The 15,930-nt window shown below is 49.0% G+C and overlaps 1 long non-coding RNA gene across 1 annotated transcript; it reads left to right on the top strand.

The window, feature by feature from the left end:
* Positions 1–19: 19 nt before the first annotated feature.
* Positions 20–10,874, top strand: LOC123332905. The gene is made up of 3 exons (XR_006550074.1): positions 20–183; positions 4,236–4,381; positions 10,669–10,874. It is a non-coding gene; the product is annotated as an uncharacterized LOC123332905 (long non-coding RNA).
* Positions 10,875–15,930: the final 5,056 nt, after the last annotated feature.

Below are 15,930 nucleotides of genomic sequence, written 5' to 3' on the forward strand. Positions count from 1 at the left end.
AACTTACAGAGCCTGGGCAGGGAGCCGGTGGAGCCTGAGATGCTGAGATGCTTCAGCGCAGTCCATGCACAGGTGGTACCGATTCTGCTGGTCTGAGAATCAGGGCTCGGAAGAGGGCGAGGCGTTAAGAGTTTCGAAGAGGGAGCGGTTGCTCACAGTTGAGGCCTCTTGGAGGAGAGTTTGGTAAGCAGGGGGACCTAGAGGGCTGGTTGTACAGAGAAGACAGGAGGGCGGGGGGCTGGCCAGCCCCAGGGGGTGGAATGAAGAATGGGGACAGGGTGGAAAGACAAGCCCGGAGGGCGGCGGGCAGCGGGAAGAGGGGCAGAGAGGGACAACTGCCAGCCACAGCCATGGTGATACGCACCCTCTCTCTGCTGTCTTCCGTCTTCAAAAGCAGTTCGTGGAAGGATTGAGACACCGGCACGCTGCCTTCCTCTGGCCTGTCAGTTAGTCCAAAACATGTTTTCAGAGATGTCACAACCCAGGGTTGCCCCACAGGGACTGGTGGAGGGGACAGAGCGAGCTCTGAGCTGCTGAAGTGTGCGGGCAGATGTCCTGCCGGGGCAGCCGCCTGGCCGGTTCTCACCACCAGGATGGCTGTGTGACCTGCCCATGGACCCTCTTGCTCTTTTTTTAAAATTTAATTTATTTTAATAAATGCTTTGGCTGTGTTGGGTGTTCCTTGCCGCGCATGGGCTTTCTCTAGTTGCAGCGAGCGGGAACGGCTCTCTGGTTGCGGTCTGCAGGCGTCTCACTGCGATGGCTTCTCTTGTTGTGGCCCGCAGGCTTGTTTACCCCGCAGCATGTGGGGCTCATTGGAAAAGACCCCGATGCTGGGAAAGACTGAGGGCGGGAGGAGAAGGAGGAGATGGTTGGATGGCATCACCGACTCAACGGACATGAGTCTGAGCAAGCTCTGGGAGTTGGTGATGGACAGGGAGGCCTGGTGTGCTGCGGTTCATGCGGTCACAGAGAGTCGGACACGACTGAGCGACTAAACTGAGCTGATGTGGGATCTTCCCACACCAGGGATTGAACCCGTGTCCCCTGTATTGCAAGGCGGATTCTTGATTACTGGACCATGAGGGAAGCCCTTGCCCTTATTTTTTTGCTAACCATTTTCACATCTGTCATCTCCTGTGAGCCTTACGGTATTCCTGCGAAGTTGAGAGGGCAGCTGCCCATTTTGCAGGTGAGGAAACCAAGGCCCAGAGAAAGCGGATGCCCGTCTAGTCTCACTTGGGTGCAGAGCCCAGACTAAGACAGCCAGGGAGGAACTCCGCTTCTTTCACCTGGTGAGTCCTGCCTCGATGGGCGTACACGTTAGCATGCGGACAGGATGGAGACCAGGAGACTAGCAGTTCTTCTTCCTGGAAAAAGCCTTCCAGGAAGCGTGTGGAATGATGAGTTCTTAGTCACCAGGATGGGACCCCCATCCAGGCTCCCAGTCGCTGGAATGCCAGAATGTTCTAGAATCTCCCCTGGGTGGACTTGGCCTCCGTCATCTCCTCCCACTAATGGGAAGGAAAGGGGAGCAGCTGTGGCAACTGGATCTGCTTCCCACATTGCCTGGAGGCTAAGGTCAGGGCCAATTTCATGCTCCTTCATCCCTTTTTATGACCCTTGTTTCCCTGGCACATGGCAGCTGCTTGAGTCCAAATGAGGAGACAGGAAGTATTATATTGTGTTAATAACACTCGGGGAGAGCAGCAAGACCATTTATTAGCTCGCTTGATTCCTCCCGATTTAACGGTGGATCCATTTAAAGCGATGGAGAGCGATCAGGGCAAGGTTTCACTTGCTTTCGTAAAGCAGGGACTTACCTGCATTTTCATGTTCTTGCCCGCTCATCCATAAAGCTGGACTCCTGGGCCTTTTGTCCCAGGGAAGAAATGAGGCAGCTAGCGGTCTTCAGGTGTAAAATCCTGGGGTGCTGAGAGTAGCAGGGACCAGGCAAGCAGTGTTGCAGGGGCCAGCCTAGATCGAGACAGGAGCTTCGTTCCATCTCCTGTGCCCAGCATGGCCCGAGCCAGCTGGCTGCTCCCCTGCCCCTGCCGGCTTCTTCTGGTCTCCTCCACTTGTGTCCGCTTGCTCTGAGCTAGTGTCGCAGAGAGGGGGCAGAGGGGTTTGCTGCTGCTCGAGAGGCCTCGCCATGCTCTCTGGGGTGCAATTGTTCTCGGTCACACCCTGCGAGTCTCCTGCTTTTAGGCCACCATGCCAGTGTGGCTTCATGGCCTCTGAGTCGGCACCACACACATCGCCCTCAATCATATGTAGCCCAGACTCTCCACCAACCGCTTCTCAGTAACATCTAGTGTGCTCAGTTGCTCAGTTGTGTCCAACTCTGTAACCCCATGGACTGTAGCCCGCCAGGCTCCTCCATCCATGGGGATTCTCCAGGTAAGCATGCTAGAGGGGGTTGCCATGCCCTTCTCCAGGGAGTCTTCCCAACCCAGGGATCAAATCCAGGTCTCCCACTCCACAGGTGGATACTTTACCACCTAAGCCACCAAAAAAATCCAAACAAACGACCCCGAAGGGACATATTATCCATTAGGCTATGCGGCCAACATCTATTACAGGTTTTAATTTTTGCTCCCTTCCTTTCCTGTCCCCCTCTCTGGCTCCTCGTTTCATCACACAGTCACTCAGCACAAAGCCAGCCCCAGGCCCTATTCGTGTTTGCCCAAACCCACCCCCCCCCGCCCCCACCATCCCAGTAACAGAATTCACCCTCTTCTGATACACTTTTCACTTGAGTGTATCTTTGCCAATGGTCACTCTGTATCTTCTAGGCGCATGCCATGCCTGCCCCAACAGGACTTTCAGGGAATAAAATTCTGTTTATTTTATTGCACTAATAAGAGAGAACCCACCTGCCAATGCAGGACACATAAGAGACACAGGTTTGATCCCTGGGTCGGGAGGATTCCCCTGGAGAAGGGCATGGTAACTTGCTCCAGTATTCTTGCCTGGAGAGTCCCTTGGACAGAGGAGCCTGGTGGGTGCTGCTGATGCAGGAGGTGCAGGTTTGATACCCAGAGAGTTAAGATCCTACATGTCACGCGGCCCTGGTGAGGAGAATGTAAGCAGGTCAGGTCGGTCCTTCCCACTCAAAAGCTCGCGGAGGCTTTCCAACACACTTAGGGTGGAATCCAAGGACCCAATGGCTCCACTCAATTCTGCCCTTGAATTTTTCATGTTTGGGGAACCAACTGCCACTTTTGAAGTCTGGCGCCTGTGCTGGAGGGCCCCCGGGAGACAGAGGCCTGCCTCTTGACCCCTGCTCCTGCCTCTCCTGCACGCCCAGCATCCCTGCCCTGCAGGCGCCGTGGACCTTCCTGCAACACCCAGCCCTGTCCCCGCCTCGGCTCCACTGTCCCCTGGTTTGCTCTCCTGCAGCCCCTTCCCGGCAGAGCCTCTCGGTGTTCACCCTTCTGCCGATTTCTTCTCCCGTCATCTTATCCCTGCTGCCTTCCCTGACCCTGGAAACATGTGGAGACCCTCACGCCTTTGCCCTTGAGTTTTGTTTTCTTTCTTATTCCAACGTGCTTGTGTGCTCCGTCGTGTCTGCCTCTTTGTGACCCCCCGGACTGTAGCCCATCAGGCTCCTCTGTCCGTGGGATTTTTCCAGGCAAAATTACTGATGTAGGTTGCCATCTCCTTCTCCAGGGGATCTTCCCAACCCAGGGATGGAACCAGCGTCTCTGCATTGGCAGGCAGATGCTTTACCACTGCGCCACCTGGGAAGCCCTTCCTATTCCAAATCATATTATACATAATTTTGTTCTTGCAGCCTAGGATGGTGCCTGGAACATGTAAACTCCCGGATAAGTACTTGCTGAATGAATAAGTGGATTCCAGCCATCATGTTCCTTTATCACCTTCAGACTGTTTTGCTGCCTAAATTAGAGACTTTCTTAAGATGTTTTTGTGACTTTAGGAAACTTAACATCCACAGTGGATTTGGTGCATGTGTGCTAAGTCACTTTAGTCATGTCTGACCCTTTGTGACCCTATGGACTGTAGCCCACCAGGCTCCTCTGTCCATGGGATTCTCCAGGCAAGAATACTGGAGTGGATTGCCATGCCCTCCTCCAGGGAATTTTCCCAACCCAGGGATTGAACCCACATCTCCTGCATCTCCTGCATGGGCAGGCAGTTTCTTTACCACTAGCACCATCTGGGAAGCTCTAGTGGATTTGGTAACTGACCCCTATTCTCTCTCTTCCCAGTTTCCTGGGTTACTGCACAGCCTCAGACAGCCAGCGCCCATCTGCCACCAGCCTCCGATTAGCACTGGATGCCAAGTTCTGTGGGAGGTCAACTCCAGCCTGTCGAGAAAGCAGCCAAACCTTCCCTTCTCCTCTGCTGGACCTGTGTAAGTCCCACTGAGAGGCCGGCCACCAGACAGCCTCCCATTTCTCCTTTTGGACTTCCTCCTGGGCTGTTAGCAGGATTGAGCAATTGCTTTCATGCTGCAAGCTGCTTTTGTTCACTTTTGCCCCGGGGAGCATTTTCCTTCCTTGGTTGGATGGTGGCATCAGTATGTGTCCATTGCCAGCGCTTCTGGGTGGCTGAGAACAAATGGCTAACCCTCAGGATCTTGGGGCTTCCCTGGTGGCTCAGCTGGTAAAGAATCCGCCTGCAATGCGGGAGACCTGAGTTCGATCCTGGGGTTGAGAAGATCCCCTGGAGAAGGGAACAGCTACCCATTCCAGTATTCTGGCCTGGAGAATTCCATGGACTGTATAATCCATGGGGTCACAAAGAGTCAGACATGACTGAGCAACTTTCCCTTTCAGGATCTTGAGAAATAATAAAAGGGTGATTTAAGCCACTAGATTTGGAGGTAGTTTTTCTACCCCAATATATAATCAAAACAGGCCCAACACTTATTGGTGCATAACTCTTATCTGCATTTCCTAACTAGGAAATATATTTCCAGGGGCTTGCCCCACCTTTGACCACATGCAGTGAGAAGAGCTCTCATCTCCTTTTGTCAGGGTATGTGGATTTGGCTAGGTGTATCAATATTAGGGTCACCCGCATAAGATAGAAAACACAAGATAACAGCAGCTGAAACAAGATAATTTTTTTTTCCCTCTCTTGTAAAGGAAATCTGAGGATAGGCGATGCCAGGGCTGCTCTGGTAAGTCCTCTAGCTTTTTGCTCTAGTTTATATTTGGCTTCTACCCTCAAGATCACCTCACGTTTCAGGATGGCTGCTGGAGCTCCAGCCATTAGGCCTATATTCCAAGTGGTAAGAAAAAGGAATGACAGAGGATTAAAAAAAAGAATACCTCCCAGCATCCTTTACATAATTTTCTCTAAAGGCTCACTTAATACCTTCACTTTGGTCTTATTAACCAATATTTATTAATCACATGGCTGAATCTAGGTTCAAGGGTCACTGGGAGGGACCCCTCTGACACTATTGGTGGGAATGTAAATTGGTACACCACTATGGAGAACAGTATGGAGCATCCTTGAAAAACTAAAAATAGAACTACTGTATGATCCAGCAGTCCCACTCCTGGGCATATATCCATAGAAAACCATAATTTGAAAAGATACATGCACCCCTATGTTCATATCCAAGACATGGGAACAGCCTAAATGTCCATCAACAGAGGAATGGATAAAGAAGATGCAGTTCCTACATACAATGAAATATTACTCAGCCATAAAAAAGAATGAAATAATGCCATTTGCAGCAACACACATAGACCTAGAAATTATCACACTAAGTGAACTAAGGCAGAGAAAAATAGCACTCATATGCTGAATCTAATTTTAAAAACGGTACAAATGAACTTATTTACAAAACAGAAAGAGACTTACAAAACAAACTTATGGTTACCAAAGGGGAAACATACACACACCACTATAATATATAAGTTAGATAACCAACAAGGACCTACTGTATAGCACAGGGAACTCTAGTCAATATTCTGTGACAATCTATATGAGAAAAGAATCTGAAAAAGAAAAGAATATACATGTGTATGTATAACTGAATCACTTTGCTGTACACCTGAAACTAACACATTGTAAATCAATTATACGCTAAAATAATTTTTTCAAAAGGAATACCGGGGAATGTGGGCTTCCCAGGTGGTACTAGTGGTAAAAAAGGCTGCTTGCCAAGGCAGGAGACCTGAGAGATGTGGGTTCAATCCCTGGGTGGGAAGATCCTCTGGAGGAGGGCATGGCAACCCACTGCAGTATTCTTGCCTGGAGAATCCCAGGGACAGAGGAGCCTGGGTCTTCAGTCCTTGAGGTCACACAGAGTGGGTCACGCCTAAAGTGACTTAGTGCACGTGCACTGGGGAATGTACTCGTATGTCTCAGCCCATTGTGACTCTTCATAAAACCTGATGCTAAAGGTTCTGATGCTAAAAAAGAAAGAGAGGTAATAGGTGACTAAGCGAGGATGAAGTTCTGATTGAGCAGGCACAGCAAGGGAGAGGCAGCCTTCCAAGCTGAAGGAAGGGAGGGTGGCTGCAGGCTGCTATGTCCCAGACAGCCGCGGACACTAGCTGCAACCTCTCTGCTCTCGCCAGCCCCACGGGCTCCCAAAGCCTGCTTTGTAGCCTCCTCCTTTCTCAGCTCTGCTGCCTGGAACCTCACACCACTCCACCTGCCCTCAGGGAAGCAGCTGCAGTCTTTCAGGGCTCTTGCCCTGGTGGGGTCAGGCTCCCTCAAGAGGAGAAGGGGGCGACAGAGGATGAGATGGTTGGATGGCATCACTGATTCAGTGCACATGAGTTTGGGTAAACTCCGGGAGTTGGTGATGGACAGGGAGGCCTGGCATGCTGCAGTCCATGGGGTCCCAAAGAGTTGGACATGATTGAGTGACTGAACAACAAAATCAGCCTCTCAGCTTCACTCAGCAGGGAGAGGGGGTCCCAGTCCTGCAGCTTGAGTTTGATAAAACTTTTCTAGGTCAGTGTTGGGCTCCTTGTGTCATACTCTGTTGTGCTTGTCTTGTGGAAACCACAGGGTAGGACCTCAACTCTGGTGGGATTCCCTGCTTAAGCCTTTCCCCGCCCATTCTCAGTCATGTGGGGAAGTGGCCTCCTGGGCCGGGCATTAGGACCCAGAAGCCTCTTTGGACAGGCCCGCAGGACAGCCGACCTCCCCCACTCCCTTAGGTGTTGAGGGATCTCGGTGGGTGGAAGGGGCTGCTGGAAGGAGAAGAAAGGTGGTCTTCACTGCCAGGGCCACCAGGATGGCCCCATGTCATGGAACCCAAGTTGTATATGATTTACTCTATTTTCTTTCCTTCTTCTAATGTAAGTCTGGTTTGCTTTTCTGCTTGCTTAGTTGCCCAGCCGTGTCCGACTCTTTGCAACCCCATGGACTGTAGCCCACCGGGCTCCTCTGTCCATGGGATTTCCCAGGCAAGAATACTGGAGTGGGTTGTCATTTCCTTCTCCAGGGGATCTTCCTGACCCAGGGACTGAACCTGCATCTCCTGTGTCTCGTGCATTGCAAGGGGACTCTTTTACCCACTGAGCCATCGAGGAAGCTCCAATAAGACAGTAGACAGAGTTCCAGTTCACTTTCGTCTTTAAGTTACCTAATGTCTATCACAATCAAATCTGTCCCCTATCTAATAATCTGAGCTCTAATAGGCTTCTGTGTGTACCAGTGTAGCTGAACCAAATGTGCTGTGATTCATGGGGGCCGTTGTTCACCTCACAAAATAAAAGACCTACGAATACACTTCTTGCATCTTGCTTTTCTTACCCTGTTAGGATCCCTGGGGCAGAATCACAGACTTGAGTCCTGTGGCAGTTGGTCACCTGAAAAGGTGGGGAAAAAATTCAGGGAGGGATGGTTCTTCCAGTGGAGGAAACAGAGTATTACCAAAGGCAGCACCCTCATGGAGAGAATGACCTGGGAGCTTGTTGATCTCCAGTGGCCTTGTCCAATCTGCAGTGGCCTCGCTCGGCCTGCAGGGACTTGGAGCAGGGCCTGGGTTCCCAGCCAGAGATTGAGGCCAGGTCACAGCAGTGAAAGCATCAGATCCTAGCCACTAGACAGGGGGTCAGTGACAAGTGTGGCCCTTCAGCTTTACAGAAAAGAATTTCCATAAAGACGGAAAGTAGCGAAGAAAGTATTTATTAAGAGGAAAAGGGTACAATATGAGTGGATAGACACATGGGCAGAATCAGAGAGCAAGTGCCTGAGTTGTACCCTCATGGCAATTTAAATCACTTAAAATGGACATTTCTTCCAGTTTTCCTTTGGCCAATCATTTTGATTGGCCTGGCTCACTGTCCATATTTGGTATATCTCAGGATCCTTCTGTGGATGCGCACGCATCTCTTAGCGTAGATGGATCCTACCGCAAAGGCCTGTGGGTAGCTTAGCATCACTCCCCTTTGACCTCCAAGGAGTCTTTCTGTACATGTGTGGTCAGGGAGGTCTCCTGACTCCGATAATGAGAAATCTGTGGTCTGGGCAGGGCCCAGCCATCTCCCTTAATTGTCCTGCTATTTTTGTCTTGGAGTTTCAGTCCTCGGGGAATGAAGCTCCAGTTGCTTCAAACTGGGTGCGGGGGGCACATCTACCTCCTGTCTCAAATCCATAAAGGGGAAGGGGCAGGGGCATGGAGCTGGGGAGAGGGCTGGAGGCAGCCACTGGCCAGACTGCGAGCTGTTCAGGAAACCAAGGACAGCACCATCTTCATGGACATGTCTGGCCGCCGATGGCCCACGGAACAGCCCGTTTTCCTGGAGCTGCCAGGACCATCGCTTTCCCAGGGGAACAGGGCCAGACCCCCAGGGTGGCCAGGACCACTGGGGATCATGACGGCCGCTGCCCAGACATGAATGGATGGGGAAGGATCAGCCGGGAGAAGAAAATCTTCCCCTCTTTGCTATGAATTATTCCAGGGAAACCAAGCGTCTAAGAATATCATCTAATGTAAGTGAAAACTTGGAGTCAGGTGGGTGGGTGGAGGGCGTGACTGAACATGTCTGCTGAGTGGTTGTGGCCCACCAGGCTCTTCTGAGCTTTTCACTCAGACAGCCCCATTTCATCCCATAGCCCTATGAGGTCAGTGAGTATTTTTTGGTTTGTTTTTGGCTCTTTAATTTTTACTTTATTCGGCCGTGCTGTGTGGGATGTGGGATCTTAGTTCCCCAACCAGGGATTGAACCTGTGCCCCCTGCTTTGGAAGTGTGAAGTCTTCACTGCTGGACCTCCAGGGCAGTCCTGGTCGGTGGTGTTATTATGTTTCCTTCTTTCTCAGGTGGGCAAACTGTGGTGTGGAGAAGTGACTTGCTCCCAGCTGGTCCTGCCCACAGGCAGACTCACTCTGCCAGCAGCATCTGCCAGCCCTGGGGACACAGCTGGGGCTCTGTGTCCTGGGCCTGTTCATAGAAAGAAGCCCAGGAGGAACCTCATTTTCTGGAAATGGCACCAAAGTCAAAGAGAAGAGACTGTCCCCGGCTCCATTCTGCCCACGGCCCCTCTGGGCCTCCGTTTTTCCATCTGTGAAGCCAGGGGCTGCGCTGTGACCTCTTTGGGACCTTTCTCCCTTACACATCTCTAATCAGCTCGCTCACACAGAAGGACATTAATGACGGATGAGGCTCCTTGTGTTTTTTTTCTATAAACCTTTGCGCTCGGCTCTATAGCTACTTGAGACAAACGAGGAAATAAGAAGCTGGGAAGTTATTATTTGGGAGATGAGTACATGGAGGACCTTCAGGTAACTCTGTAATAACCTCATGCAGGGGACCACCCAGTTTCCTTGTGTCTAAGAGATCCAGAGACGTTAATGAGGTTTAAAACGGTCAGAGGGGGGTCACCCTCATTAATAGCAAAGATAAAATGGCTCAACAAATCTCTCAGACATTTGGAGTATGCTTGAAAATAGTGAGCAAGTGACATAGTCATTCAGGTTTCCCTGCTTTGGGTCCCAAGATACAATCAGACCATGTGTAACACTGTAGAACTGTGTGGAATAGTGTTGAACAGTCTGGAACCATCTAGAACAGTGCTTATGTGTTAAGTTGCTTCAGTCATGTCCGACTCTTTGTGACCCCATGGACTGTAGCCCGCCAGGCTCCTCTGTCCGTGGGCTTCTCCAGGCAAGAATACTGGAGGGGGTTGCCATGTTTGTCTAGAACAGTGGAGAGGACTATTCTTGGTCTTGGCCTTGGCCCTGCCCTGTAATCCTGAGACTCTCCTGGTCCGGTCAGCCTTGATTTCTTCCCCTGCTGTACTGAAGCAATGGTAACCCACCCTGCTGACCTCATGAAGGTGACGACTATGGGAAACGGAAACAGAAACATTCGGTAGGACCTGCCCCCTTGAAAGAGATGTGAGTTCACTGAAACACAGCACAGATCGTCATGACACACTGGGCTTTTTTTGAGACTAATGGTTTGGAAAAGATCCTGATGCTGGGAAAGATTGAAGGCAGGAGAAGGGGATGGTTGGATGGCATCACTGACTCAATGGACATGAGTTTGGGCAAGCCCCAGGAGATGCTGAAGGGCAAAAAGCCTGGTATGCTGCAGTCCATGGGGTCTCAAAGAGTCAGACATGACTGAGCAACTGAGCGACAGCAATGATTTAATTTGCCAGAATCTTCTCAATAGAAATAGACTCTTCTCTTGACATTCCATCTGTTTTCCTCTGACCTAGGAGAGCGGCTCTTGATGATTGATGAAGCTGAGGAGCTGACAGGAGTCACTATAGCCGGCTTCTTAATTTTTTCTTGCTGACAAATTCTGACAGTTTATAACCTATAGGAGAAGAATAAAATGATACCTTGGGGAAGGAAGACATATCTTCCACACAGCTCTCTCGCTCTGAAAGAATTCTGGATAAGATGAAAATAAAGTTGTATTCTAATTTCTGTAAAAACAATGTCCTATCCCTGAATCCACCTTGCCCACTCTGTTTGTGTCCAAGAACACTAACTAAATGAAAAGAACACTTTTCAAAGTCGGTTCTGTGTTAGTTTGTTATCCAGGATATACATGATCAATTTTGATCTTTCTGGTGACTTGGAGAGGTAGGAATTTTCCAGAAGAAATTAAAGTTAAGGAGTGGGTGCCAGGTATACAACACGTAGGTGGTGCTGGGATTTGAACCAGGATATACCTGACTCTAAGAGCTCAGCTATTCCCTATGCTATTAACTTGGCTTCCCAGGTGGCTCAGTGGTAAAGAATCCGCCTGCAATGCAGAAGATGTGGGTTCAGTCCCTGGGATGCATCCACGGGGTCACAAGAGAGTCAGACATGACTTAGCGACTAAATAGTAACAAAACAGCAGAACCTTGGAGCAAGAGCTTCAGCTGATGGAGGTGTTAGCTCTCTCCTGGCACCTTAATTCCGCAGCTGTCTAGTTTTTGGAAGCCTTGTCCTGTTGCTCATTGATAATGTGCCTTTCTTTAGAGATCCAGACTGGACTCCGAGACTCCCGAGACCCTCTCCCCAAAGAGGGTCATTGTCCTGCCGAGATTGACCAGGATGGTGCTCCCCAGGCTCCAGGGGGCTCAACTGAAGACTGAAGCTTGGCATGAAGCCGCATTGCCATTGCTCTGTGGCCCCACCGGGCCCCTCCACCCTCACGAGAGGACTGGGCTGGCCTTTGAGGCCCTGGGTTGCAGATTTCATTCTACCACCATTGGCTGGGTCACCGCTGGCCATCACATCTCTGGGATTCACTCACGTAGGGGTTCAACTCCCTCATTAGGGCTTTTCAAGTTCTGACTCTGAAATGGAATTGCCATATTCTTAGAGAGTCAGGTTCCACCACTTTGGCCCCTATGGAACAGTAGGGAATGGAAACTGATTTATTTATTTCACAATCACACTAGCAGTCATTGGGGATACCTGGCCAGGCACCTACCTGGTCAGTTCTCCATTGTGGCTATTCTTTGACAACTGAAGGGAAATCAGAGTTTTGTATTTTCACAGTGTCCATAAACTCCAGTATCTCATCATTCTGGAAGTGAGGGTTGGAGGAAATGGTGCTTTATTGTTATGTCCCTTAAACTGTGTGTTATGATTGAATTGCATCTGCCAAAAAAAGATAAACAGAAGTCCTAACCCCCAGTACCTCAGAATGTGACTTTACCTGGAGACAGGGTCTTTACAGAGGTCTGTCACTGTTAACCCCATGGACTATAGCCCACCAGGCTCCTCTGTCCATGGAACTCTCCCGGCAAGTTACCAGAGTGGGTTGCCCTTCCCTTCTCCAAGGGATCTTCCCCACTCAGGGATGGAACCAAGGTCTCCTGCATTGCAAGCACATTCTTAAGCATTTTACAGAGGTAATCATGTTGAAACAGGGTCATTACAATAGGCTCAGTTCTATATGACGGTGTCCTCATAGAAAGAGGGACTCAGAGACAGACAAACAAGAGGGAAGACGATGTGAAGATACAGGGAGAAGACGACCATCTCCAATCAGATGCTCCCACACAGCCTCAGAACCCTGCAGACACCTTGGTCTCAGACCTCCAGCCTCCAGGCCTGTGAGAAAGTAAATTTCTCTGAGTCGTTTAAGCCATTCAGTTTGTGGTACTTCACTATGGCAGCCCTAGGAAACCGATGCACAGTGTAAGATGGCTTTCCAGCTGAAAGAAACTGGACTTGGTTCTGAGAAGGGGGATAAGGGCCCGGGGTCACATGATGGAAACGGGAGACAAACACCACTGAGGACCCAGGGACATTCCGGCTTCTGTCCCTCATTGCCGTTTTCTACCTTTTCCAAAGAGAAGGTGAGACCTGGACTGACTTTCCTCCACGTAGTACTGTCCCCTATCCACATTAGTTTGAAGGGATATATATATATTTTTTCTTCTTTGAAGTGATATATATATATATTTTCTTCTTTTTTTGAACCATAGTTGGTTTACAGTATTGTGTTAATCAGGTGTACAGCAAATTGATTTAGCTACATATTATAATACATTAGGATATATATATTCTTTTCCATTACTGATTATTATAAACTATTGAACATCGTTCCCTTTGGTATATAGTAAATCCTTATTGCTTATCCATTTAATATATAGTAGTGTGGATATGTGAATCCAGTACTCCTAATTTATTCCTCACCCTCCCTTTTCCCCTTTGCTAACAGTAAGTTTGTTTTCTGTATAAGTGAGTCTATTTCTATTTTATAAATAAGTTCATTTCCATTGTTTTTTGGACTCCACATCTAAGTGATAGCATGTCCTATTTGTCTCTCTCAGCCTGACTTTCTTCACTTAGTATGATCGTCTCTAGGTCCAATTTTGTAATGATATTTAAACATGGTTGTTGTTTAGTCGTTCAGTCGTACCCTACTGGCATCCCTGTCCTTCACCATCTCCCGGAGCCTGCTCAAACTCATGCCCACTGAATCAATGATGCCATCCAACCGTCTCATTCTCTGTTGCCCCCTTCTCCTCATGCCTTCAACCTTTCCCAGCATCAGGGTCTTTTCAAATGAGGCAGCTCTTTGCATCAGGTGGCCAAAGCACTGGAGTTTCAGCTTCAGCATCAGTCCTTCCAATGAATATTCAGGACTGATTTCCTTTAGGATGGACTGGTTGGATCTCCTTGCAGTTCAAGAGACTCTCAAGAGTCTTCTCCAACACCACACTTCAAAAGCATCAATTCTTCAGCACTCAGCCTTATTTATGGTGTACTCTCACATCCATACCTGACTACTGGAGAAGCCATAGCTTTGACTAGATGGACCTTTGTTGGCAAAGTAATGTCTCTGCTTTTTAATTCGATGCAAAATCACTGCAGATGGTGACTGCAGCCATGAAATTAAAAGACACATACTCCTTGGAAGGAAAGTTATGACCAACCTAGATAGCATATTCAAAAGCAGAGACATTACTTTGCCAACAAAGGTCCATCTAGCCAAGGCTATGGTTTTTCCTGTGGTCACATATGGATGTGAGAGTTGGACTGTGAAGAAGACTGAGCGCCAAAGAATTGATGCTTTTGAACTGTGGTGTTGGAGAAGACTCTTGAGAGTCCCTTGGACTGCAAGGAGATCCAACCAGTCCATTCTGAAGGAGATCAGCCCTGGGATTTCTTTGGAAGGAATGATGCTGAAGCTGAAACTCATTTGGCCACCTCATGCGAAGAGTTGACTCATTGGAAAAGACTCTGATGCTGGGAGGGATTGGGGGCAGGAGAAGGGGACGACAGAGGATGAGATGGCTGGATGGCATCACTGACTCGATGGACGTGAGTCTGAGTGAACTCTGGGAGTTGGTGATGGACAGGGAGGCCTGGCGTGCTGCGATCCATGGGGTCGCAAAGAGTCGGACACGACTGAGCGACTGAACTGAACTGACTGAAGAACTTAAGTTGCTTTAAAATTCGCCAAGTCTAGGTGAGCTCAGACTTGCTGGTTCCCCGTGGAGTGGCCTTTGCAGCTGCCTCCTGGTGGGTCTGCTTTTTCACATTTGACTTAAACGACGTTTGCACATCATTCATTGTGTGGAAAACCACGGTGCGTCTGGCAAGGCACACCCAGACCCGCCCAGTTTCCCAGGAGCAGAGAGGCGGCTCTGGGTCTGGCAGTTGCAGGGGACAGTCCTGACCGGTCCGGGAGCCGATGAGAAGTTCATAGGCTGTTAATAAACTGGAACCAATCGGTGAATGCGGGCCAGGCGTGCGGGGGCCGGCTGGGCCCGCGGGTCCTTGGGAGAGCTCACACTTGTGCTGCCTTTATCTGCATATCGCAGGAGCCTGGAAGCGCCCGGCCATTCTCAGCGTTTGTTACAGTGAATAGACATATGCCCCTCACACCAGCACAGGGAATATCTAATTAAGCTACACAATGATTGCTTATGCCCGGGGCTGTCACAAACAAGGCTCTGTCACTCTCCGCTGAGAACCACAAAATGGGAATTTGCTTTCAGGGCACGGTAATGAATATATTCGACATATATTAGAATTGATTTAGATCCCACACCCCTTAAAGAAACACAGCAAATGCCATTTTCACAGGAATAGTTTAGAGCCCATTTAAATATTTATTTTTAAATATTTTAACTCCTATTTTAACTGGGAATAGGATCGTGGGCTGGGGGGGTGGGCAGGGTAGAAAGCTCTTGGTATATATTGGTTGGTTAATTACAATGTTCAGTGTAACTTGCAATGATTGTTTTTCATGAATAAGTTAGGACCTTAAGGGTGGGAGTTGTATTTTGCTCAATATTAACAGAAATGTTTGCATGTGTTCCATGAGAGCCAAAATCTTTGAGCTTAAGGAGTGAATGTGTTTTTCTTAAGTTGGTCTTCCCTTCCATTACTTCAGTATATGTGGGACCCACAAGGAAATTTTCTTTTCTTTAAAGTCAAATCATTTTAGTACCTCAAACCGAAGTCCTATATCCCCTACTTAGGATTTGTGTTGCTACTTTAAAATGGACTGTAATTTTTAACAGGGAGAAAAGCCCTTGTCTTGGTTTTGTTGCTGCTGTTTAGTCGTGTCCGACTCTTGGTGGCCCCATGGACTGTAGCCCACCAGGCTCCTCTGTCCATGGGATTTTCCAGGCAAGAATATTGGACTGGGTTGCTGTTTCCTCCTCCAGGGGATCTTCCCAACCCAGGGATGGAACCCATGTCTCCTGCATTGGCAGGTGGATTCTTTACTGCTGAGCCACCTAGGAAGCCCCTTATCTTGGTTTCGGACCTAAGAAATTACCTTTCTTTCTACTGTCATGGCCAAGAAGGAACTCTGATGGAAGTGGGGACACTGTAAGAAGTTGCTTGGCTGGAGTATGAGAAACTGTGAAAACCACATGAAAGAGTTTTTCATCAAGAGAAGGACTGGCTACCTAAGTTGCAGGGCCCAGTACAAAATGAAAATATGGGTTCCCTCATTTAAAAATCATTATTAGGGATTTCTGGGTGACAGCAGAACATTAAACCAACCACAG

Source organism: Bubalus bubalis, chromosome 1, assembly GCF_019923935.1.
Source record: "Bubalus bubalis isolate 160015118507 breed Murrah chromosome 1, NDDB_SH_1, whole genome shotgun sequence".
Lineage (NCBI taxonomy): Eukaryota > Metazoa > Chordata > Mammalia > Artiodactyla > Bovidae > Bubalus > Bubalus bubalis.